Source organism: Camelus bactrianus, chromosome 22 (assembly GCF_048773025.1).
Source record: "Camelus bactrianus isolate YW-2024 breed Bactrian camel chromosome 22, ASM4877302v1, whole genome shotgun sequence".
In the NCBI taxonomy this organism is placed as follows: Eukaryota; Metazoa; Chordata; class Mammalia; order Artiodactyla; family Camelidae; genus Camelus; species Camelus bactrianus.
Window position 1 is genome coordinate 13,076,043 of NC_133560.1, and position 26,175 is coordinate 13,102,217.

General features: G+C 42.3%; 1 long non-coding RNA gene across 1 annotated transcript in view; it reads left to right on the forward strand.

Annotated features, from left to right (window-relative positions):
* The window catches only part of LOC123613417 (uncharacterized), a 183,666-nt gene extending 160,375 nt beyond the window's left edge, over positions 1-23,291 (forward strand). Inside the window, exons 3-5 of the long non-coding RNA XR_006720770.2 lie at positions 19,980-20,109; positions 21,564-21,645; positions 23,127-23,291. This is a non-coding gene — a long non-coding RNA (uncharacterized LOC123613417). The remainder of the gene's footprint in view (positions 1-19,979; positions 20,110-21,563; positions 21,646-23,126) is intronic.
* Positions 23,292-26,175: the final 2,884 nt, after the last annotated feature.

Below are 26,175 nucleotides of genomic sequence, written 5' to 3' on the forward strand. Positions count from 1 at the left end.
TTTGCCCTGAGAGATGTCTGCCTTGCAAGGTCTTTGGTTCACTTTTTGGATCTACACAGACTAAGTCAGATCTTTCTTCCACTACTGTCCTTCATTATAATGTCTCCCACAGGTTTTCTTTCCTCTGGTACAGACTTTTCCAGTATATCTCCAAGGCAATTCCGGAATAAGGTTTTGAACACCTTTCACCATCCTTGGAATGTTTTCCGGATTGCCTTCAGTTTGTCTAGGTTCTTTTCAAAATATGATGTTCAGATTTAAATATGCAACTCCAGGTGCAAATTGACCAGCCCAGAACACTTTGAGACCTAAGTTTCTGTGTGATGCTAAGTTTCTTTGAATGCAGCCAAAGATTAAGTGGTGGCTTCGCCATATTGTTGATTCACATCAAACTTGTAATCAATTTAAATCATGACGTTGTTTTCACATTTGCTGCTGTTAAGCCATGTCTCTCCAATTCCATACTCATGAAGTTTAATTTTTTTAATCATAAGTGTAGGATTTTTTTTTATTGATCTTCTTAAACAAAGAACGGCTTTGTTAATACAAACTCTTAATACATACACACAAACTATAAGGTGCTAAGAAATTTAAATATCTAAGTCATAGCAAACAGGTGGCAATTCAACATCCAGGGTCAACAGATCAGACTCCTGCAGTGGAGGAGGCACCTTCAGAGGTGAAGGGGGGCCCAGGTGTCAGATTGCTCAGGTTCCGTCTCCTCATCAAGGATCATGAGAGGCACTCCATTCAGAGGAGGCAGGTCGAAACTCTCAAAATCTAGCAGATTGAAGTGAGATAATTTTTTAATTTCTGGATAGGTGTCATCTGAGACAGGAACAGAGCATTTTGCTTTAATGATCTTCTCAGTCATCTTTTTTTTTTTTAATAGACTTTATTCTTTTAAAGCAGTTTCAGGTTCACAGCAGAATTGAGCAGAAAATACAGAGAGTTCCCACATAGCCCTCCCCACCCACACATATATACTCCCCTCCCTCAACATCCCTCATCAGTGTGGCATATTTGGTACAATCGATGAACCCACATGGGCGCATTATTATCAACCAAAGTCCATAGTTTACATTAGGGCTCACTCTTGATGTTGTACATTCTATGGGTTTTGACCAATGCATAATGACACGTAGTCACCACTATAGTATCATACAGAGTAATTTCATTGCCCTTAAAATCCCCTGTGCTCCATCTGTTCATTCCTCCCTCCCTCCCTCTCCCCAAACCCCTGGAAACCACGATCTTTTTATTGTTTCTGTAGCTGTGCCTTTTCCAGAATGTCATTTGGTTGGAATCATACAGTTTGCAGCCTTTTCAGACTGGCTTCTTTCATTTAGTAACATGTCTTTTAAGTCAGTCCTCTTTTTGATAGAGAACGTTCTCTGTTTCTACTTGAGGGGTCCATTAGCCTTGGTCTCATTATTTTGACCCATTCTTTTTTATCTATTTCCTTTTAAATAAATCTGGGTTTTTATATCCAGCATTGTAACTACTCATTACAGTAATTACAGACTTAATCAGAATGTCCTTTAAGTTAATTAAATTGTTGAAGAGGATAGGCCAAGTCAGAGCTCTATAAGGTGAAAGATAGTCCACCCCATCCAGGTGGACTGTGATCAACAGTAGGGAGGTCTGGTCAGTCAAATGGCTGTAAACTCTCCACACTGTAATGCCATGTAGCTCAGAGCTCTTTGCCATTCCACATACTCTGTGCGTGCAGAATAGGAAATGAGAAGTTTATCTCACTCCCCCATGCCACGGGGCAAAGAGCACACCAAAGAACAGGGACTCAAACCTTTGTCCTCCAACACACTTGTTGAGTGTCTTGTAGAAAATCACTTAAACTTACCCTCAGTTTTCTCATATGCACAAAAGACAACACTAATATCTTCCTCACTGTTCACTGAGAGAATTAAGAATGGTGATAATTAAAATAAATTCTCCATAAAATGCAGATATTGTTGTATTTCAGTAACTGGGCTGGAACACAGATTACCTTTTATTCGTGTATATATTTTAAGTTTATTATACAGAGGGGAAAAAAGGAGGCTCAGAGAAGCAGCACCAAGATTCAAACTCATATCTGTCTTGCTGAAAAATCCATCATCTTTTCACAATGCCACGGTAACTTCACTGAGCTAACATGTGAGAAGTGCTTTGTGGTATAAAACCCTGGATTGATATGAATTGTTATTATAACTTAGTTTACCAGTTAGAAATTCAATTGGAAAAAAAACCAGGTTCACTTGGCATAATTTGTCCACAGTGAACCCAAGTGGTCTCTGGGTGATTACAAATTCACCTTTTTATAGATACAGTACTCACAAATCACCTTTCAGTCTTTTTTTTTTTTTTTTTTTTGGCTAGTTTTTTTTTTTTAACCTTTAGGTACAGTAAGTTCATAAATTCTAGAATCATCATTATTTCTTTAAGAAAAATCAGAACATTGATCCTTCTCCAGGTTTCTGGCACTTCTCCTGTTGAAAAACATGCCATGTTCTTTTCGTGAGGCTTTTTTGCTTACAAAATGCTTACACGAAGCTGAGAGAAACTAGACTACAGGTAACAAATTACACAAAGTGTAGTCAGGTATTAACATGAATGAAAGAAATAGGGAAATGTTCTTGCTGGTCAAGAAAGTGATCAGTGTAGGCTGCAGGTTATCAGCAAAGGCTTCCTGGTAAGGAGGTAACCCTAAACTCCAAGACTGGTCCTTGATTTTGGAATTTTCCATAATCAAGCAACCAGGCATTCTTTGTGCTCCTTGGAGATTCCGGGAGTCCGTTCTCACTCTCCTGTGCCTGCCCGGTCTCCTTCTGTCTGCCCTGGCACCCAGCAGCAATGCTGACTCTCAGAGCTGTCTGGTTTACACTTGCGGGGCTGCGGTCCGTAAACTGAGATACACGATCTAAGAAAATCCGTCAGAGGAGCCTGCAGGGACTCCTGTGATGACTGAGGTGCAGAGGTCCACTCATTGCCCAGAATGTCTTACAACATCGAGCTGCGACAAGCCCAGGCACTTTGCCCGTGGATCTAACTTTCGGTTTTCAATTTATTTATATCACAAATGTGTATTAAACACTTCACTCTTCTCTGGGCACCGGGCTAAGTGCTGGAGATTGAAAGTCAAGCTAAACATGTACCCTAGGATGTTTCTCACAGAAGGTGAAAAGTCAACTTCTTAGCTGAGTTTTGAGGAGTCACTAGCTATTAGTTGGATGGAAAAGGTGAAAAGACACCAGATAGTGGAAGCAGCTGAAGGAAAGCAAGCTGAGAAGCATGAAATAACTTGTCAGGTTTCTGCAGAAACTGCAGATGCTTCTGGATGATGGGACAGCACATTGACTTGTGCGGGAGTGAAGGGGCAAAGCTGGAGAAGTAGTCAGGAGTCAGACGATGACGAACCTTGGCTGCTGAGACAGGGAGTTTGAACTCTTTACCCTGAAAGCTATCGTGTCCTATTGAGGGAATTTAATCAGCAAAGTGAAATGATTGTAACTGTGTTTTAGAAAGATGACTCTTGCGATAGTTGTGGGGGATAAAAGGGGAATGAACCATTCTGAGACCTGGAGAGCCCAGTTAGGAAGCTAAGGCAATACTCAAGGTTAGAAGTGGTGGATATTGACTAAAGCAGTGGCTATTAGTGGGGACAAATGCCGATGATATAAAGCAGGCTGAATTAGAGTCCGTGGTGACTAGATGAATGGTTTGGGAAGAAAGAGATTATAGTGCAGGGAAGGGTCTAGGGAAATGCTCACATTTTTAATATGGTTCACTGCATTGATTATGGTTCCTTTCATTGACATAGAGCATAAAGAGAGGGGATCAAATTTGGGGGGAAAGATGATGACTTCAGCCTTTGACATGTTAAGATTTAGATCTGCAGGATTTCTGAGGAGGTATTTAAGTTGGCAACTTTATGTAAGAGTTTGAAGCTCATTTGATGGCAGAGGGGAGAAGGAGACTCATCAATGTATAAAAAATGGTGGTTTGAAGTCATGGGTAGACATGGGAGGGGGAGATACCAGTACTCAATGTTTTGGAATATACACCCATACACTTCTTCTCTAAGAACCCTCCTTCACCTGACACACCAGTAGACATGTCTGTACTGTGTGACTTTGCTATGCTGTCCTAATGCTAACTGGCCCAAACTGGACCAGTCAGAAGGTATCAGCCAGGAAGTCTGACATGGAACCACCTTTGCATAATATCTATAAATTGTTTGGCTGTAGAAATGTAAAGGCAAGAAGTGTGGGGCATCCATATTTGGCTATGAAAAGATTAGATAAGTTAAGTGAAAAGACATGGGGCCAGTCCTGGGGGGATAGATGAGAGAGCAAAGCTCCAGATGGCCTGATAGAGTCTAAGATTCTGGGAGTCCTTCATAGAGCCTTGGTTCCTAGACACACCCCAGAAATCCTTCCAGTAAGTCCCACTCCACCCTCTCAAACATCCTTAGTTTTTTCCTTAATCTTGTATGGAGTGGAAATGTTACTTAGAACCAGAGAAAGAATTAGAATATAACTATTTTGAAACCCTTAATGAAATTAGGAATCTAAGCAGTAAATAGTAACAGTTACTAACATAACAAAAATTAAGGCAATCAGGTATATGTCTCCTAGTGGAAGTGCACAGCATTACCTACGGTGTATTCCTGCCAGAAAATCAAACTTGAGTCTGATCAAGTCTCTAAATCTAATTAGCAATTCATAGGAAACACAGGGTCCAGAGGGACATGTTAAACTATACCATGGGGATGAAATTGGCAATATCCAGGTTGTGGCAAGCATTACCAGACAAATTATCTAATTTCTTCATGCAAAAAAAGAAATGGAGGGAGATGGAGGGGTGATCCAATAAGTTAAATGAGACTTAAGGGATACATGGATCCATTTAAAAATATCCAGGGGGAGGGTATAGCTCGGTAGTAGAGCGCATGCTTAGCATGCATGAGGTCCTGGGTTCAATCCCCAGTACCTCCATTAAAAAAATAAACAAATAAATAAATAAACTTAATTACCCTCCCCCAAAATTACAAAAAATTTTAAATATAGGCTTTATTCTGGTCTTTAGTCAAACAAATTTTTTAAAAGGTATGAGATAACTAGAGAAATTTGTTCCCTAACTGGGCATTTTATGAAATTAAGGAATTATTGCTTTAAAATATGACAATGATATGACTTTTTTAAAAAGAGTCTTATACTTTTGAGGTACATACATAAGTAGTAACAGACGAAAAATATAACTGCTGGGATTTCCTTCAAAATTATTAGAATGTGGCAGAATGAAGTGAGGAATGTAGATGGACCAAATTGGCCCTGGAGTTGATAATAGTTGAAGTCGAGGGTCCATTGTATTATTCTCTCTACTTTTTATGTATTTAAAATTTTTTATAACAACAAGTTGTTTTTTATAAGGGCCTTGAAATACCCAGGAATGCAAGGTTTAACATATGATGATCAATATAGTACATCGTGTCAAAAGAATAAAGAATAAAACCCACACAGTCATTTCAGTAGATGCAGAAAAAGCATTTGGCAGAATCTTATACCTCTTCATGATAGAAACAATCAACAAAATAGAAATAAAAGAGCACTTTATCAACTTGATAAAGGCCGTCTGTGAAGAACCTGCGGTTAAGATGATACTTAGCGGTGAAAGGTTCAGTGCTTTCCCTCTGAGATCAGGAACAAGGATAGGATGTCCGTTCTTGCCACTTCTATTCAAATTGTACTAGAAGTTTTAGCTAGCGCAACTAGGCAAGAAAGTTAAATAAAAGATACTTACACTGTTAAGGAAGAAATAAAACTATATTTGCAGACAATGTGATCTTGTATATAGAAAATCCTAAAGAATTCACTAAAAGCCTATTAGAATAATAAACAAGTTAAGTAAGGATGCAGAACACAAGATCAATACATAAAAATCAGTTCCTCTGTATTTCTACACACTAGCAACGAACAATCTGAAAATAAAATTAAGAAAACAATTCCATTGATATTAGCATCAAAAAGAATAAAATACTTAATAATTCATTTAACAAAAAATACAACTTATACTCTGAAAACTATAAAACACTATGAAAGAAATTAAAGATTTCAATAAATGGAAATCAGAAAGGCTTAATAATTGTTAAAATAAGGGCAATATTCCCCAAATCAATTGACAGATTTAGTGCAATTCAATACCAATTAAAATCCTAGTTGGCATCTTTTCAGAAATTGCCAAGCTGATTCTAACCTTCATATGGAAATGCAAGAGAGTAAGAATAGCCGGAAGAATCTTGAAAAAGAAGAACAATGTTGGTGGACTCACACTTTCTAATTTTAAAGCTTACTGCAAAGCTACGTGAATCAAGACGTCATGGTACTGGCATAAGGACAGACGTGGAACAGAATTGAGAGTCACAAATAAAACTCTCGCATTTATTGTCAACTGACTTTCAACAAGGGCTTTGGAATTTAGATCATAAATAAAAGTCTTACCTCCAGATTCCACTAAACAAACCTGACTGAAAGAACAGAGCAGCTTCTGTTTTTGCTTTTGTTCTTGTTTTGCTTTGGATGGGGAGGGCAGTGGGGAATGTGTGGGTAAGAGGAAGCTAAATTTTCTTGGCTTTAATATAGCCCATTCTAGAAAAGACTTGAAGCCTTGCCCACATGTGAGACAGTCCATGAGAATTAGAGCACAGTAGAAAGGGAAAGAGAAAAGAAGACATAAATTACAACTACAGTGATGATCAACAGCCAGTGTTTATATAACATTTACTAAACGCTGGGCATATCTCTAAATGTTTAAAATTTATTAAGTCATCTAATACTCACAAAAATCGTAAGTACCATTATTATTCTCATGATATAGATGAGAAAACTGAAGTACCAAGAGTTTATATAACTTACCCACAGTCAGAGAGCTGGAAGTGGTAAGACAGTGGTTCTCATTGCACGTGCTGATTGCACGTAAGAATCATCTTAAAGGCACATGAGAATCATCTTGAAGATTTATAAAAACATTCAGTGCTCAGCCCATATCTCAGACCACTTAAATGAGACTCTACGGTGGGCTTTTAAATCTCCCCTGGTGATTGCCACGTTCAACCAATGATAAGATAGGCTGCAGTTCTTACTCAGTGAGCATGGTAAGAGGCCTGCTCACCTAATCGTACAGTATCTCCTGAGTTTAAAGACAGTGATTTTCAGAACGAAGTCCCCAGAAACATCACATGACAACTTAAAAATGAAAATTCTCAGACCCCGGTCCCTACCTTGGATGAGATGGAAACCCTTGGATGGAACTCAGCCATCCGTGTTACAACCACAGATAATCGTGACGCTTGCCCGAGTTCAAGAACACTGATACGAGGATTAGGGTATGTTTCTCTTCTTCCCCTGCACCGTGGCTTAGAAGCCTGGAGATCTGGACTGAGTGCAAAGCTTTGTAAATGTTTATCCGCTGGCAAGTATTTTTGCCCATGAAATCCTCAGATTCTTCATGTGATAAGTGAGGGGAAAGACTAGAAAATCTCTAAGGTGTCTTCTAACGTTAAAAGTCTGCATTTCTGTAATTCCTCCCTAATTTTTAGAACTGATTCAAGTTCCCTGCTAGAATATTTTCCTAAACCATAAACAAAGACATTCCAATTTCCAGACGTGAGAAGTCAGTGTAGCACAGCGATTCACAGAGCATGGACTCCTGGCTGTATCTACATTTGAGTCCCATTTCTGCCTCTTCCTATCTGATCTTGGAAAAGTTTTTAAATCTATGCCCACCTCAGTCTTCATTATAGAGTTGGGCTCATATTCATACCTACGTGATAGGCTTATACAGAGAATTAAAAATAAGTGCTTATAAAACACAACATCAACTAAGGAACACAGTGAGCTCTCAAGACATGAAAGCTGTAATAATAATTACTACTCTTCTACACTGGACATTGCATGAAATTTGAATTTCAGTCTTGCCTCCATTTCCAGGCACACCTCACGGGCAGGTGTGAAAAGAGAAAGCTTGGGAAGGTAGAGAAAGTGGCTGTAGAGGATGTGGGGTTGTGAGCAAAGATTGCATAACAGGAATGAAGTCCTAATCACCTCATCGTAACTTGATCATCTGCAAAGACCCTATTTCCAAATAAGGGCACATCCGCAGATACTAGGTGATTAGGACTTTATCTTTTGGGAGGAACACAATTCAACTCATAACACAACCCATGCTTTGCTTCCATCTCTGGTTAACATGGGACCTACAGAAAGTTTCCTTGGTCAGTAGGTGTCTCCAGCCTTCCGTTATTTGTCTCTAATTCAGGGCTGTGCCTTCCACCTGGAGAAATGTAGGGGGCCCCACAGCTCACTGCCAGGTACTCTTTCCAGCAAATGAAAGCCTCAGGGTCACCTTCCTAGAGGTGTTGACAGGCAGCTATTGCACAGAGAAGAGGTAGACCTGGGAAGAACCTCAGGGATCATATACTCATCTTACAGAGCGGTGGACTGGGACCCAAAAGTCACTCTTGCTCAGGTGCATGGCAGAACAAGTTGCAAACTCAGTTTTATCATTTGAAGTCTAACACTCTCCCCAACTAATTATGACCAACTCATTATTAGGCCTTATAAGAAAGTCAGAGGAAGTACAATACTTCACCAGGTTAAAGATGCACATTAGTTCACATTTTTAAATCTTTGGACGGAGATGCTTATTTTTTAATCAGTGACACGTCTAATTGGCAGTGTTTTTTATTTTTTTAGTAGAATGCAACAGTAAACATACATTTTATTATTTGGGTTCTTAAATCCAATAAAATATGTTTAAGAAGTGGCCCCAACCTTCCAGGTGTCTCCTTTCTAGTTAGGAAGATGATATTTTATTACTTGATGTTACAATAAGCAGTATAATGTAATCGAGAAGTTTCCTCTAACAGCTTTGGCTATAAAAGGCAAAAAGAAAAAATTGAAAATTCAAAACTCACCATGTCCCTACTACTCCTTTTCCAAGTGCTTCCAATGGCTTACTCTTGTTTTTTAGGATAAAGGCAAAACTCCTTTCACGGGCCATGAGACGTAGCGCTCCTTGGCCCTTAGTAAGTTTCCATCCACCTCTTGCACCACACTGCTTCACTCTCTCCACAGTGGCCCTTTTTCAGTCCATCGTATTGCCATGCCCCTTCCCAACGCCGGAATTTTCCCCATGCTGTTTCCTCTTCCTGCCGTGCCTTCCTTCCATTCTTCAACTGGATAACTCTTAATCCCTCCGATTTCTTTACAAAGGTCACTTCTTTGGAGAAACCTTCCCTCATTTCCTTATTAGGTCACATTGTTTCCTTACATGCTCTCAAAGCAGCAGGTTTATTTCCCTGTAGCCCTTGCCATAGACACAGACAGTTCTACAGCCATCGTTTGAGTAATACCAGTTCTCCCCGTTAAACTTGCAACTCCTTGACGTTGAATTCCTGTCTGTTTTTCTCATCTTTATATCCCAAGGACCTAGCATAGAGCCTGGTACATAGATGGTACTAATACATATTTGTTGATGAATGAATGAATAAATGGATGAATGATGAATCTGTACATGTTTATAGAAGATGTATTTAATGGTCATTGTGTGATTTGACCTTCATCTTGAAAAGTGGTAGGCAATACGCATAGAGAACAGCACAGGCGTTGGGTCACAGAAACATAAAGTAAAACCCCAGGTCGGCCTTCAGCAGAATTATCGAGATCACTAAATTAAATAATATATAAAGCACTTGTGCAGTGTCTGGAATGCAGATAACACTTAAAACTCATAGCCATTATCATCAGTATTACATGCTCGTCGCTAACAGGCTGTTTGGGGTAAGGGTCGTGCCTGGTTCAGCATTTTTATGCATTCTCAGTGCCGTCTACCTGCCGTGTGTCCGTAAGTGTCCGTTAATTGAATGAATGGCATTAAGGCTAAAGAAGGGTTTCCGAGGGCAAGTACAGGGGTGACTGAATTTGCTTTGTACCCAGATCCACACCTAAATAATAATTGTAAAACTTGCCCTCATGCTTTTCAAGAAACGGTTTATGAATGATAAGGAGTCATTCCGAATGGTGCGGAGCTTTAATCCTCTTTTCGGTGTAAGTGTTCCTCGTGTAGCATCTGTGATTCCGCAGCATTTTCAGGTTTTTCACCAGACCATGGCTTTAAGGGGGAACGGAATCCCTAAAACGAGTCATGGGGAGAGGGGCTCATCACTGCCACTGGCTTTGAGTCTCCACTGTTGTCCCCAGGGCTGTTTACAAGCTCTGGGTTCCTAACAACTTCATCTGGCTTTCATTTTTGGCTGCAATTATTGTAATATAGAAAGTTTGGCACATGTGTTGAAGAATCAATTTCTTTTCTTTTATTGTGAGTCTTTTAAATCTGTGAAAATTGGCTTTTTTTTCGAGCATAGAAACAGTTTAATCTGCTTTTGCCTTTGATCATTGCTTCTAGTTCCATTTTATAACACTATTTATCTAAATATTGGATGTCTATTCTCTTATCTCTAATTCTCCTTTTGTGTGTTTATAGCTTTGATCTTTCTTTTCTGAATTAACTTTTTATTTTGAGGTTATTGTAGGCTCACATGCAGTTGTAAGAAATAATACATGTACTTTTTATTCCGTTTTCTCCCATGGTCGTATCTTGTGAAAATATAGCATAGCGTCATAGACAGGATATTGATATTTATACAACGCACCAATCTTATTCAGATTTCCCCAGTTTTACTTGTGCTCATTTGTGCATGTATGTGTGTGTAAGTGTGTGTATGTTCTTAATTTTCTGTAGCTTTATTACATGTGTTGGTCTGTTTTCCACCATCACAGTCAAAACACAAAACAGTTCCATTCCACAAAGATCCCTCATGTTGCCCTTCCTGCCCCACGTCTTACTTTGTTCTTTTTCTCTGCTTTAATTTTACTTTTGTCTACCACGTTACCGATTTGGATTCTGCAGTATTAATCCTGTTCTTTGCTACCTCCAGTATAGTGATTCAACAGTCATACTTTGTTTCTTCATAATCCTTTTAAAATGTCTTATTCATACCTCTTGCTTTTCTTCTTGTAGCTATTTTCCCATGAACATAAAATTGTGTAGGAGCCTAGAGAATCATGTAACCCAGGGAGACAAATTCTTGGCCAACACGCTGACATACGCTCTCTCCAGCAGCCAACAGTGCTGGTCTAACCCTGCATATGGCTTGCCGCACTCCAGACAAAAACAACTAATCAGTTGGATATGGCCTTCGAAGGCATATATGCTCATTTTCCAATCCTTCATTTTACAGATAGAAAAACCAAGGACAAATACAAGTCTGTATCAAATTGTACGGGTAAGTTAGTGCTAGAACTGGAAATAGATCCATATCCAAAAATGATGAGAATAAAACCAATGCCAGTTGCATTCTGATAGGTCCAAGCCTTTGCTTGGTCTCAGGAGTGTTTCGCATCTATGCTGGATGTTTGGTTCTTCTAGAATGAAAAGAGCTTTCAGGAGGGGTCTGCCGGTAAACTATTTTTCAAAAGAGTTCTCTATCTGAAGACTCTCCTGCCAAAATAAAGGAGGAAAAGGAAGGACAGAGGATCCCACCTCTCAAGCTTTATTTATGCTATTTGGGACTTCTCCCTCCATAATTCTTTTCAGCTAGTCAAATCATGCTTTGAAAACAGGTGGGATTCAATCTGGCTGCATGTGACCAAACATACAAAATAGCACTGGTAGGAATAGATCATGGAGGGCAATTTGCAATCTCAAACATAAAGGACGCTACTGTGCACTGTAGACCTAACTTTGGAAGAGAGGCAGTATTACCTCATGGTTAGGGGCATAGATCCTGGGTCTAGCTTCTGAGGTTTGAAGCTTGTCTCCAACACTTACTAGCTGGGTGACCTTGAGCAAATTACTTAACCTATTTGTACCTCAGCTTCTTCATCTGTAAAATGGGTTTCATAACATGAATACTACTCTATAGTGATGTAGCGAAGATCAAATAAGTTAACACATACAAAGCCCTTGGGTGGATTCCTGGCATATAGCAAGTGATATGTGTGTGTGCAATGGTCATTTTCACCATGTCCAGACATAACATACATAATGATCTTATGAAGTAGATATTATTTTCCCCGTGAAGGAAACAAAAACTCAAGAGGTTGCATAACAAAAAATGAATAAGTACTAATTTTGAATAGAGAAGAGAAGGCTAGTATTTCCAGCCTGGGGACATCATGGAATGCTTCTTGGAAGAGCAGGCAGACGAACACAGATGGAAGGAAGGAGAGCCACAAAACATAAATAGATGGAAGAAAGAGCAAAACATGCTTTGTCCTGGGTGTCTGGTTTCCTGGGCGAGGATACCAGACTCATAAAACCTAGACCAACAGTGCCATTCCACTCCTTACCCATTTAAGTATAAACCATGATTTAATTATGATGAGAAACAATAAGATAAGAGAATTAAAAAAATAACCCTGGCCTCGAATGTGAATACCATGAGTCTGGCAGGAGAGAAGAAGTGGGAGGTGAAGACTGGTCATCTTCATGCCCTTTTATTGTATTATTATTTCTTTTACACCTAAGCTTTGAGCAGGTGAAATTTTCCAGAGGTTATATTTTGAGGTCTATTCCTCTGTTACTGAAAATGTCATCAGAGTTTGCCCACTCGGTGATGGCTTCCGAATAGAGGTTATAAAATCAAGTGTCCAGAGGAGTCAAAAAGGTACAGTAAACCAATGAAGCATTCTGCGTGTAAGTGTTGGGGCACCAGAATGTAAATGTTAGAGTGAGGCCATGGAAACATGAGGAGCATACAGCCCGTAGAAAGGGCACCCACTCTTCACTTGCAGTGGTTTATTGCAGGCCTTTCAAATTGTTGAAAGGATTCAGAAATATATGATTTAATGTGAAGTCTCCTTATTTTTAAAAATTGCATCAAATATTGTCAACAAAACTAGGTATACCACCCAAAATATGTTTGAGTGTCATTTTTTTAACTCTTGGCAACTAGTTGGATCTCAAACAAGCAATGACATGCATTGGGTGCTGTTGTCTTTCCAACGCTCTGGGAAAACCCAGCATTTCTGCTTCAAACGCCCTCCCCCAGATACTCCTGCCCTATCCCCTCACTTCCAGTGGCTCCCCAGACAACAAGTGGACAATCTGAACCAAGAGTCTTATTGCCAAGGCATTGCTGCTGAGGTTTTCAAGTTTCAAGTCCCTGGTTTGGAGTGAGTCATCTCAAATTCATTTAGTGGAGAGTTCCTCTGGGTTCTCCTATGGTTGGCAGAGGGGGAAGTGACTCAGACAGTGGAGCAGGCAGGGCCTAATGGGTCCAGCATGTGGGGGCTTTTGAGATTGCTGGCTATGGTGCTCATGGTGCCCAAGGGGAGCACAGAGGAGGACTAGGGGTTGCAACATGCACTCAGCTAAATCCACTGCTGGCTCTTTTGGACTAAAATGAATTTGAGATATTTGCATCTGACCTCAAACATGAAGTAGGCCCAGCACCTCAAGGAGATGTGTTATCACCAGCTCCTGACTCCTTTCCCAGCCTGTTTGCTTCTGCCTGCCCGAACTGCGCACTTTGCATTCTGGCATCGCCAAACTATTTGCAGTCCCCTCGACCCGCTTTCTTGTTTCTGTACCTTTGTACGGGCCATTTTGTCTCCCTGGAATGCATTTTGCCTTTATGTGCCTCCAGCAAGCTCCTAGTTGTGCGTTAAAACCCAAATCAGACATCATTTCTTTTGGGAAATTATCACTACTCTTCCCCCATTTGGAGTTAAACTCTTCCTTTGCACATCAATAATTTGAACTTACTGGGGCTGTGGCACTTTTCATATTGCACAAAATTGATTAGCTTGTCTACCTGTCTGCCTGATTGAAGAGAGGCCCTTGAGGTCAAGATCTTATAATATTCCCTGTTCTATTTCACAGGGCCTTGTACATGGGCAGGCAGTCTGTAAGTGTTTGTAGAACTATATTGATTGAAATACCACATAGCTCTGAAGTGACCAAAACATGACCTGTCTCAGTGCTATAGACAAGACCTAAAACATCCTTAACTCAGGCTCTGCCACCTGAGCCCTTTGGAGTTGTCTGTGGGCATGAGTGGAGTGTTTAGAGGAAGGAAATCAGGAATGCACTGATAATCAAAAAATCAATGATTTCACACTAGCACTGTCATTCACTCAAATTCAGTAAACATTCATTGAGTAAATACTCTGTCAGGCACTGTTCTAGGCACGTAGGATATACCAGTCAGTAAGAGGAACTTGTTCCCTGCTCTTCTAAAGCTTTATTACATGTTATAGGGGAGGAGAAAAACATTAGTAAATATAAATAAGAGAACACCAGGTAATGTGAAGTACAGTGAGGAAGATCACACAGGATAATGTGATGGAGATGGATGAGGTGGGTGGGATTTCAGAGAGAGTGGCAGGGTTGGTCCTTCTAGCAAAAGAGTATTCGCGGTGGGACCTGAATGATGAGGAGTCAGCAATAAGATATGAGGAAGGAAAGAGCATTCCCATGGAGAAAGCAATGGCTGGAAATGCTCAGAGCTGGGAATGAACTTGGTGTGTGGATCCGGAAAGAAAGAAAGCCAGAGTGGTTAGAGCAGAGAGGCAAGAAATAGGCTCTAAGATACATTCAAGTGCCAGGCCATGACGGGCCTTGTAAGACCACAGGAAGGAATCTGAATTTTTTTTTAATGTGTTGAGAAACCAAAATAGGATTTTATCCAACTTTCCTTCATGCCATGACTTTCCTCCAGTTGGGATGAGTTGTCCCATGAGAAAAGGGGGAGAAACAACAGAACGGAGTAACGGAGGCTGAGACTGAGCACTGGACGGCCCTTCGTTTAAGGACTTAACATCAGATGGAAAAGGCTTTTATTAGTAGTATTGAGGTCAAGGCCTTGGCAGTACTATCAGGAGCTTGTAGACTCACTGAGGTGCAGTATTGTTGAAAATATTAACTAACCTCAATGGGAACTGTCCTTTCTGATGAATACGGGGATCTTTGTGGGACTACATACCTCTTTTCACCTATAAAATCTTCTAGACCATTGCTTCTCGAATCTTAGCATGCATACAAAACACCTGTGGACCATGTTAAAATGCAAGTTCTGATTTGGTAGATTTGGGGTGCTGCATTTCCAGTAATCTCCGAGGTGACATGGAGGTGTCATGTAGTCAGATCACATGGTGCATCTAAGGGCAACATTTGGAGAAGCCAGAACTAAGGCCCCTTTGACCAGAATGCAGCCAGGTTCCTTCAGTTCACCTGTTCAGATTCAATCCCCTTGGTTCCAGGGCTGAAGTGACCTCTTATAATAAGAGAGAGAAGACGAAAGGGGACCAGGAACAGTTTGACACGCTACCTCGGCCCACGGAACCCTGAATTAAGCAGTCACTCCAGATGCCCTCCTGAGGGCATCCACCAGAGCCATTTGCTCCATAATCTCTTGGAAGATAGAAGGCAATTTGAAATCAGACTTGAGCCCTGAGCACCCAGGGCTGGCCAGTGGCCAGCTGACCGTATAGAAATGGCACCCTGTTTCTGTGTCTTAGAAACACCAGCCTCTTCTGGTCGGCTCCTTTAAGGAAGGCTCCCTCTTTGCTTTGCTTCAAAGTCTTGCACAGGATATTAGCCGCTTCCTCCTCTATAATTCATCCTTCCACGTTGCCATCTGGAATATTTCTCTTCTACAAGTGCCTAAGTTGTTACAGTTTGAGGCAGTTGAATCCTAAATTTGCCATTTGGAGTAATTTATTGTTTTTAATGCTTTCTTCCCAAAATTCAGATTCTGTGGTTGGAAACAGACTCTAGGCAGGATTTCTGCTTCCTAGTTGGACATCTGGTAGTTTGCCCTTTCCAGGTCTTCTCTGGGCTTATTTTTCAGCCTCCCACATGTGACTGTCAGAGGGCTTTTTTCAGATCACTCCTCTCACTACATTGGTTAGTTTCCCCCATCATGTCACTGTCCTCGGCGCCTTGGTAGGATCCCTTATGGTGGGAACTAAGGCAGTTAGTGGGGACCAGTAGGCTATAATTTCAACTGTAACACGAAGGTCTTACTATATCCCTAAAACACCTTCCTGTAGATACCCCAATTCCTACCTTTAAAAATCCTTGGGGTTACTGGTCACATAAACAATAGAGGTAGAAAGAAATATAGGTAAACAATGAAATTTGGGCGAAAGGGACCTCACAATTGTTGAGTGTTCACTGCGTGTCAAACCCTAAACTGATAGAATAAGTGATATTCTCCCTACACTGCAGATGAAGAAACCAAGACTCAGAGTATCTTTTTCAAGGTCGCCTGAGCTATAGAGTGGTGGTGTCAAGACTTGAACAAGATCTGACTCACAGCCCCTGTGCTTGTCATTGTTTGATGCTATCAGGTTAGTACTAGCGTGTTAGATGAGGAGCAGGACACCCGACGGAGGACGAAAGCCAGGTCCTTGAGGGCATTCGAGGGAGGGATCCTTGAACACAACGAAGCCAGGAGGCAGAATGGGCGCAGAATTCCCAGAACAGGGCACCAACCCCTAGACAGAAGCTCTGTATTAAACTAACCCTGGCATGAATACAAGATTCTACGAGCTTATTTATGGCACGAGCCCAATTCCCGTTTAGCTACCTTGAAGTTTGCAAGTAAAAGTGAGTGGCAATAGCCTGCTTTATGGAAATTTTGAATAGACGTGAGGCAAGATTAGTTCATCCCTGGAACCTCTTCTCTCTGAAGAGGTGCTTTTAGGTAACAACACCCTGGTGGTTCTTCACCCGTGGGAGCTTTGGAATAGTTGGCACACCTGGGCGCCATCCAAGACTGACTGAGTGGGGTTTCTAGCTGTGGGGCCCTGACTCTGTGCTCCTTAAGCTACCCAGGGCTGCTCAGCCGCCTGGGTTCAAACCACAGCCCCAGGAGACACGAGCTTACTTCTTTCCCCTGCCCTGAGAAGGGGAGCAGAGCTGAAACTCTGCACAGATCTAGAGGGCAGAGGGAAGTGGGGAAAGGCTTCTGGTGCTGAAGTTTGGAAAACTGATTTTTTTTTCTCTCATTTGGAAGGAGGAAAAAGACGAGTTTTAACCACATCACGATTTTGCCAAAGGACCAACTACCCAGAGGTTCCCTTTAGCCCTTGTCTTGGTGAATCAGACTTCCAGTGTTTAACCTTCATGGAGTCAAGGTCAGGATTGACCTTGGTAGTATCGGACACCCACTTTTTTTTCTCAAGCTCAATTTTAAAACTTACTGCACTACAGAGCCTGCTATTTGTCTTAGGTACTGGCAGCCAGGGAAAATGGTGCTTCGTTGATTTTAGACCCAGAGAATCTAAAAGACAGAGTGGTTATTTGTCCTTACCAAGGTTGCTTACCACGTCATTGGGGAGCCAGAGCTAGGTCTCTGTCCTCCCAGAGCTGTCTTCTTTAACTGGAGCAGCACTTAAGATGCTTCTGGAATGTTATGAAAAATATAATCATTCCTGTAAAATTAACAACAGGGGATGTTAAAGGGGGACCGTTTCTGCGTGCCCAGCACAATCCAGCCTCATAATGGCTGCCAGAGGATCCACAGGGCATCATGGTTACCATTCCAACTTTTTAGCAAGTATCTCTCTTTCTGGAATTGCTGCAAGACCCCAGGAAGATGAACTGTGTTCTGCTGAACCAGAAATAAGCTGTAAAAGAGGATGGAAACTTCAGACAGAGCAAGACGATTCTAGCCAGCATTTACCCTTCCCTGACTTGTCAAGGGTCTATTTCTTGGGCTTTATCGCAACTCAGAAGAGAAGAAATGAACTGGACCCACGATGTTGAAATAAGCTCTTTGCCTAAGAGAAGGTATAGCCAGGAAAGAAAATATAAAACCCCACAGAGTTGAACTAGGCTTTGAGGGGTCGTTTAGAGCGTATCCATCAGAATGGCACAAGAAATGAATATGTCTTTCCTATATCACAGGAGTACATCGAATTGGTAGAATGTAATTCAAATGTAGAACCCTAGCTTCAAGGAAGCCTGAGAATGATAATTTTTGTTCCCAACCTTTCTAAATAGCAGGATGGTACCAAAGTATTGGCCACAACTAGAATTTTTCAATTAACGAATTGAGTGAACACTTACCTAAGTCCATTTTGCAGATGAAGAACCTGGGGTCCAGAGAGAGTAAATAAGATGCCTAATATTGAATAGCCAGTTATTAACAAGGTCTGAACCAGAAACCATGCCTCTTGACTAGTTGAAAGTGTTCTTTCTGCTAAGAGGGAATGAAAAGCAGGTGATGGAGGCAGACAGGCAAGAAAGAAGAAAGATGAAACTGACAGGAAGGTGAAAAGAGCTAGAAATCTAGGGCAAGTCTATGCATCTATGTCTCCCCTAGTTACTGAGAGCAGACAAATACGGAAACACTCTGCATGTGTCCTGACCCAGAGCCAGAGTGAGTCATTAAAGATGTCGGAGCCCTGAACCCACATCTCAGCCCCTTCCCGCACGCGCCTGGAGTATATTGGTGCTTTGGCCTCGATTAGTAACAGGGAAAACTGATCTGTGGAACATGTCATCTTTATGAATAGAACCAGAGTCCAGTGGTTTCTAAACAGTCAGGAGACGGTCTGTCTTCTGGTGTCAGCTATTTATTTGTGTTTCTGTTTCATAAAATGCATCTCCTCTGGTTCTAGGCTTTGCCCTATTCGACATCTGCCCCAGACACATTGCACAGATTCCTTGGCCTCCTGACTTAAACCCTGGGGAGTGGGAGCAGCAGACACTTTCTCTTCAGGTCCCTGCCAAGCTTGGCACTGTGGTGAGGACGTTTATGTTTGTCGAGAAGTTGGGAGGACTTGGGACTTTGACAATAATTCCTCCCTTAGATGGTGCATGCAAGCAGAAAAAAGGAAAAGAAAAATATCTTTCTCAGCGGCCATGTCTCCGTGGTCACATCACTTCCTCTCCACCAACCTGAACACTGTTAATTCTTTTGTTGTTGTTATTTTGTTTTGTTTTTGGTTTTGGTTTTTTGTTGTTGTTGTTAATTCTTTTTAATGAATTTTTTAGTGTGTCCGTTCTCTCTGATTTGGGTCCATCTTGTCACTGACCAAAAATGCAGAAAGTAAATAGTAATTCTAAAATGATACTTTAGCCTAAACAATATCAAGCCTTTATGGAAAGTCTGCTAGGCAGTCTGGTTGACATTATGGTGTAGATTCTCTGTGTCCACTCCTGCCTTTCTTTCTGTCAAATTAACTCTCTGCTTCAGGTTAACAGATGCAAAATTCTAGCCTCAATCAGCAAGGCTGAAAAGGACTTAGGGTTCCCCAATAATATAGCATTTCCTCTTCTGATAGATTTGTCTTGATTTTTCCATGAACCATTTTGGAAATGGGGAACTCAGTACTTTGTGAAGCAATTTATACTATAGATAGCTATTTATCACTATTAGTCAAGGCACGTTTGGTTGTAAGTAATAGAAAAGGTGACTCAGGCTGGTTTAAACCCCATTTTACCACTCCAGAAAAGGTAATGATCACCCAAAGAACAGATAAGGACTAGACCCACTTACTGTATTTCTGGATCTAGGAACTAAAACAATGTCATCAGGACCCAATTTCTTTCTCTCCACCTCTCAGTCCTTCTTTCTCTATGTAACTTCAGGCAGATTTCTCTCAACCAGATGCCCCCAGATTCCCCAGGCTGACACCCTCACAACTCCAGGTCATCAGACAGAGAGATTCTGTCCTCCTGCTGCTCAACCAAGTCCTGAGATGAATCTCAATGGCCCAAGTTCAACCATGTCCACACTCCTGAACCACTCACTAGCCAGAACCTGTTGATTAGCTAATTGCCAAGGCCTGGGTCACGGGCCCATTTCTGGAGTGAGGAGTGAGATGCTGTTACCAGGATGAAGGGCAGTAGATGCCGATCGGGAAAAAATGCCCTCAGTTACTTTCTGCTTATTCATTTTGCAGGATCAGACTGCGGACTTGTGTGCTAGAAGCCGGGATAAGACCCTGGACGACTTCTACTTGTCCTTCATAACGCAGCTCAAGACTCATCGGCTCCGTGGTGAATTCCCTCACTGCCACCCCCTCAGCAGAGGTAGGTGCTCCCGCTCTTCTCAGTAATTACCTTGACTGTAGCACACACCGCTCGGGGCTATACTGGTATCTCCTCATCTTTCCCCCTAATTTTCTTTGAGGTCCTGGAGGACAGGGATTGTGTCTTACTCATCTTGGCCTCCCCAGATACCAACAGCAGGCACAGACAAAGCACTCAGGAACCTTTGTTGAATAAATATATGAGCGATGAGTTGTTTATTTAATTAGCGAACTAACACATACGTTCCCAGTCTTTGGGGATTTTGCCAACTCTTAGGGAGAAATAAATCCATAAATAATTAATCAGAATAAAGTGTGATTCATGGCACAACGGCCACGTGAGAGCAAAGGACTGGGAAGCACAGTAGAAGGTGATATATATAACAGAATTATTGAAAGGGAATAAGATATTCTTTATTATTTCAAATCTAAACCCATCTCCCTAGGACTTATCCCTGCATATTCTTAGTTCTTCATTCTTGAACAGCTCCAAATATGTCTTACCTATCGTCCTAGCCTCTGGGACAGTTCTTGACAATGCATAAGACTCTCAGTCAATATTTCTGAAAAAATAATTAATTGCATTTTCTTACCCACATAGCAGTATCAATTGTGTTAAGGTAGATATATTACCCTACTCTTGGATCATCTCTGCTAATGGCTATACCATCATAAGAGTGGAAATACTTTCTTGTTGACAATCCCCCTGTGTTGTCATGTCTCCATCCCCAAACTCCAGTTGAAAAGTGATTGTCTGGAACCTGAATTACATTTTATTTTAGGTAAAATGTGGTCAGTGGTGCTTGCTTCCCAGGCTGGCATGCACTAGCTGACCTGATGAGACTTGATGCTGGCCTGGGACTCGAGAGTCAGAAGCCTGGAAATAGCCCTAGTGCTCATTTGAGGTGTAAGCTGGTCCCTGGACAGAAGTGGGTCAAATTGGCCTTTGGCCTCCCTTACCTGCTGGTACCCCTCTTCCTTCCTCATCTCTCCTGTTTATCCATTGACTTCTGCCGCACTGAGGCTTCCACAACTGTGGTGGCCTTGAAAATGCACTGCTCAGAACTCCTGCTGTGCCACGGGGACCGTAATTGATAGACAACCCCAGATACTGTACTCCTAATCCACTGTGCCGGCTACTCTGAAGCTCTGCCTCCTTTGGGCTGATTTCAGACAATGACTGAGCACAAGAGGGATTCTAAAGCAGGACCATTCCTGCAAGATACTGGCTCCAGGACTCCCATCAGCCTGCCTGAAACTTCCCTAGCTCTGTACTTCAGTCTGAGATTCCGCCGACCCAGCTCCCTCCCTTCCCTCTCTCCTCCCCAGAGTCAGGACAGCATTGTGATCTGACAGCTCTCCTTGCCTCCTAAGATTCCTCCTTTGTTCTTCAAAAGGCATTTTCCCAGAGGATTTTTGCATGTCTGATCCCATTTTGGCCTCTGCTTCTTGCAGGACCAGGAGTAACACACTTGTGGTCTTGAGACTGCACATAGGAAACATGCAGCGGGAAGTCTTCTCCAGCATCGACAAACTGGTGAGTACTTTCCTGCTTGGGGTGCAGAAGAGCGTAGTTGCCCAGCGAATCAAGGAAGTCTTCATTGGAGCAGAAGGAATTGGATCTAAAGAGTGGCGCTGGAAAAGATCTGAGGCTTTTACACATGCAATTAGCATCCAGTCTTTCTCGAAACCCCAAGGTCAAATAGAGGATGATTCTGCACCTCTCCATCTCCTGACTTATATTTCAGACAGTTTCTTGTTTTGTTTTTACTTTATTTTCATATTAAAGTAACTTTGAGGATTCAACTAATCTTATTTTACATGGAAATAAATGGGAGTGGAAAGAAAAGGTTTCCAGTGCAGTTTCTCTGAGTTTCTGCCCCTTCACCTCTGATCGACACCCAGGTCAGACTGAGACATGGACATGTCAGGTGAATAATTGGAGCCTTTTTGCATGATTATTTTCTACATGTCTGTTCAATCTTTAGTAAGAATGGAGAAAATAATAAAATCAAATGCTTTTTTATGTTGAAAATAAAGATTTATATTTTATGCACATATTGCATGAGATTTTCTGAACTAGGCAGTTTTTTTAGAGGCATATTAAACTGTTTAAATGAAGACATTCTAATAAATCATCTCCAGGAAAGAGCACATGCAGCATCGGGAATTTTTCAATTTCAGAATTTCAACAGGCTGGCTTGTTACAGGGAACTCTCAGAGGGCCAGTGTCAAAGTTAGTGGTGAGGCCTTGTATACACTGTGTAAATTGCATGTACTTGCCACAAAAATATTAACAGACATAGGCTGGCAGGAGTACCCAGTGTTTAATTGCAACCAAACAAACTTATGTCTCACCAGCTTTGTCAGCAGTCACGTGTGGAAACCTGAGTTAACTGGCTCCCTGTTGTAGTTTTATTTGGGTGACATTTCAGTGGCCCCTATTGATTGTGCTCTAACAGCTGCCAGGGGTTCCCCTTTAATCTGGCCTGTATCTTCCTCAGCCAGGGGTATGGAATGGACTCAGCCTGCAGGGCTACATCATGTCAATGAAATGCCCTGCAGAGAGCTTGAGTACCATCTGGCCAGGGGAGCACTGGGGAGAGGGGAGCCTGGTGGAGACAGATGAGGTCATGCACCTGGACAGGTGAAGGACTGCTGTCGCAAGAAATCACAGGCTTTTCTCAGATCTGAGAGGAAAAGTCTTCAGAGCAGAGAAGGAAGGAGGGGTAGTCATTTTCAACCAGGGGCAGTTTTGCCATTTCTCCCCACCCCAGAACATTTGGCAATGTCTAGAGACGTTTTTGGTTGTCACAGCCTTGGGGGTGAGTGCTACTGGCATCTAGCGAGTAGAGGCCAGAGATGCTGCTAAACATTCTGCAATGTATAGAACAGCCCACAACAAAGAATTATCCAGTCCAAAATGTCAGTAGTGCTGAGGTGGAGAAACCGTGTTAGACCCAGACTTCAATCTACTCCTGGGCTAGGATAACCTACGGATTTTTTTTTCCTCTCTAGGATGAGAACTTTCCTGCAAGGCCCCCATGGTCCTCTGCTGCACCCCTGGTTTGCCTCCTTCTCGTCTGAGTCCTGCAGCTCCCAGAGTCTGTTCCACACCCTCACTCCATCCTGGAGAACCTGCATGGCCAGAAGGTGGGAGGGAATGGAAGGCAGGGAGCTGTGGTCCAGTGCATGTGGTCCATCTTCCCTGGCTGGGCCTGCCACTTGTACACTGAGGCTCTCGCAGGCAGGCCAACTCCTGAAGACTAAGAAGGAGGCTGGGCTCAAGAACTCGTGGGTCCAGATCTTCACAGAGGAGGGACAGCTTCCAGGAAAGGGACTCCCCGTGAACAGCTGTGTGGGAGAGGGAATGTGTGTGGTATGCTTATGTTGCATTTGTCTAAATATTGTTTCCATGAGGTCAGAGACCTTACCCTTTGTTCTGACTATCCATGAACACATAACAAACCACCCCTAAATTTAAGTGGCTTTGAGTAATTTATGAGTATCTCTCACAGTCCTTGTGTTGGCTGGGCTCATCCAGTGGTTCTTACTTGGACTTCTCACACGTGATTATAGTCAGATGGTGGCCAGGGCTACAGTCATCTGAAGGCCCAACTGGCCTGGTTGTCCAGGACAGTTCACTCCCTAGGGTTGCACTTATTGTTGACTCTCTGCTTAGAGCTCAGCGGAGACTGAGCCTACACCTGGCCTCTCCATGTGGCTTGGACTTCTTAAAGCATGGCAGCTGGCTCCTGAGAGGGAGCCTCTGAAGAGAAAACTGCAGAGCTTTTTGTGATACGCAGAAACTCCAGATTTCAGTTGGTTAAAACAAATGCACCGAGGCTAGCCCAGATTCACGGCGAGGGGAATTCGGTGTCTCCTCTTGATGTGAAGAGTAGCGTGCACACAGGGAGGACAGGGACTGACGGTTGCCGTCTTTTACTGTTCACTGCTCTTTGAGCCCTTGAATTCTCTCTCCCAGCCCCAATACTGCAAACAAGGGAGCCTGGCATAGCTCTGTGCCAAGTAGGTGAGAGGCAGTGTGGAGCAGTGGCTAAGACCATAGACGCTTAGAGGCAGGGCACCTGGGTTTGAGCCTGGACCAGCTGTGGATCTTGGGCAAGTTGTTTAATCTGTGTGATCCTCAGTTGGCTCATAAAAGAATGATAATATCTATCTCCATGTATGGTTATGGGACTTACTTTTTTTAATTAACAAAATTTTTTTAACTTTTTGTTTTGAGGGAAGGGAACTATGTTTATTTATTTATTTTTAATTTTTCTGTTTTGGGGCAGAGTTAATTATGTTTATTTGTTTATTTTAATGGAGGTACCGGGGATTGAAGCCAGGACCTCATGCGTGCTAGGCACACACTCTACCACTGAGCTATAACCTCCCCATTGGTTGAGGGATTTAAATATTACCCAGCAGAGAATAAGCATTCAATAATTGTTCACTATTAGAAATAAAGGCAAAAAGAGGCCATGCCTTGTTTCTCCAGCACCCCTTGTTTATTCTGATCTAGCCATCACGGTGAGCTCAGCTCTACAGCTCTACAGTGCTGCTAATGTTCAGGTTTCCCAAGCAAGAAGGACATGGAGTCAAGACATCACAGTCAGGAAGTTAAAGTCAAGGTTCTGGGAGTGGGTGTTGCCACAGTGACCCTTAGGGGCCTTCAGGAAAGAAGGAATTTGTCCTGGAGAATGAAAGTGAAGGATCAGGGTCTGATCCAGGCAGAGCACGTTGACAGAGGCAGTGTGCTGGAGAGGGTGGGGGAAATTGCTGCCTCTGGCCCAGGGTCCTTCTACTTTCTGAGCCTCAGTTATCTCACAGATCTGGGTGGGTGTGGTTGAAATGCCCTGGAGTTCCTTATAGTCTTGGCCAAGCTCTACCATGTTAGAAATCTCTAGATTTGTCCACTGGGTCACACTCTGGCTTAGGCCACTGTTATTACTGCTCTCTTAATTACTATAGATGCCTCTTTACAGGGCCTCCTGTTCTTAATCTTTGCCCTTTTGGCCTTCTGCAGAGCAATCAGAATGATCTATTTTGTAACACAAATCTGATCATGTCACTCACAGGCTAAAAGCCTTCAGTGCTGATTTTTCTCCATTTTTCCCTTCTATGCCCTTTTTTATACCTGGTTGGGGATGGGGGTGCTCATCTCAATGGATTCCTTTGGCCTCTGTCTTCTGTTTGGGTTCAGCCAATGAAGAATCCAGCAAGAGACTGAAGGGCAAAAGGCAGGAGAGTTTGAAGAATTTATTCCCACTGGAATACAGTTCCATTGTTGTCTGTGACTTTCCGTGACCATAGCTCCTACAGGGTGGCTCTCTTTCCCAGCTCCAGCTCTCAGTTTCCTCCCCATTGCTTCTTCAGGCCTAGAAGTGATCATGGCTTCTCGATGTCACTTTGCTTGGGTACCTCAGCATCCTTCCTTGGTTCCCTTAACCCCACCCACACTCGTTGAAAGAATTCCTTCTGTAAATTATCCCCAACATTTCATTTAACTGTGGTCAAGGAAACCAGCAGTTTCTTCCTGAGGTCTTAATGACTATGCCTCCAGTTGGTCTCAGGATGGAGCCCAAGCTCTTCTTCATATGGCCTCCACAGCCCTGCTGGATTTGGATCCCCCTCCCCGCCTCTCAGCCCCATTATGCTGTTTCTGTCTCTCTCTCTCTCTGCATCTGGTGCCCAGGCCTTAACTTGGTTCTTGTAATGCTCATTAACACCTCTTAGCCTTTGAATGTGCCTTTATATCTTCCTGGAAACCTCATCCTCCTTCCTCCTCTTCCTTTGTAGAGTCAACTCCACTTTACCCTCAGCTCAAATGCTGCTTTCTTAGGGAAATCGCATGATTCACTAGATTAAACATTATGTTATTCCTTAAATTTCCTTCATACCTCCTATTTCAGTTTATGCAATAATTTGATCAATCTGTCTCCCCTACTAGACTTTAAGAGGCAGAAGATTGAACTCATAGACACAGAAAGTAGAAAAGTGGTTCCCAGGTGCTAGTGGAGGAAATAGAGTTGATAAAAGGGTACAAACTTTTACATATAAG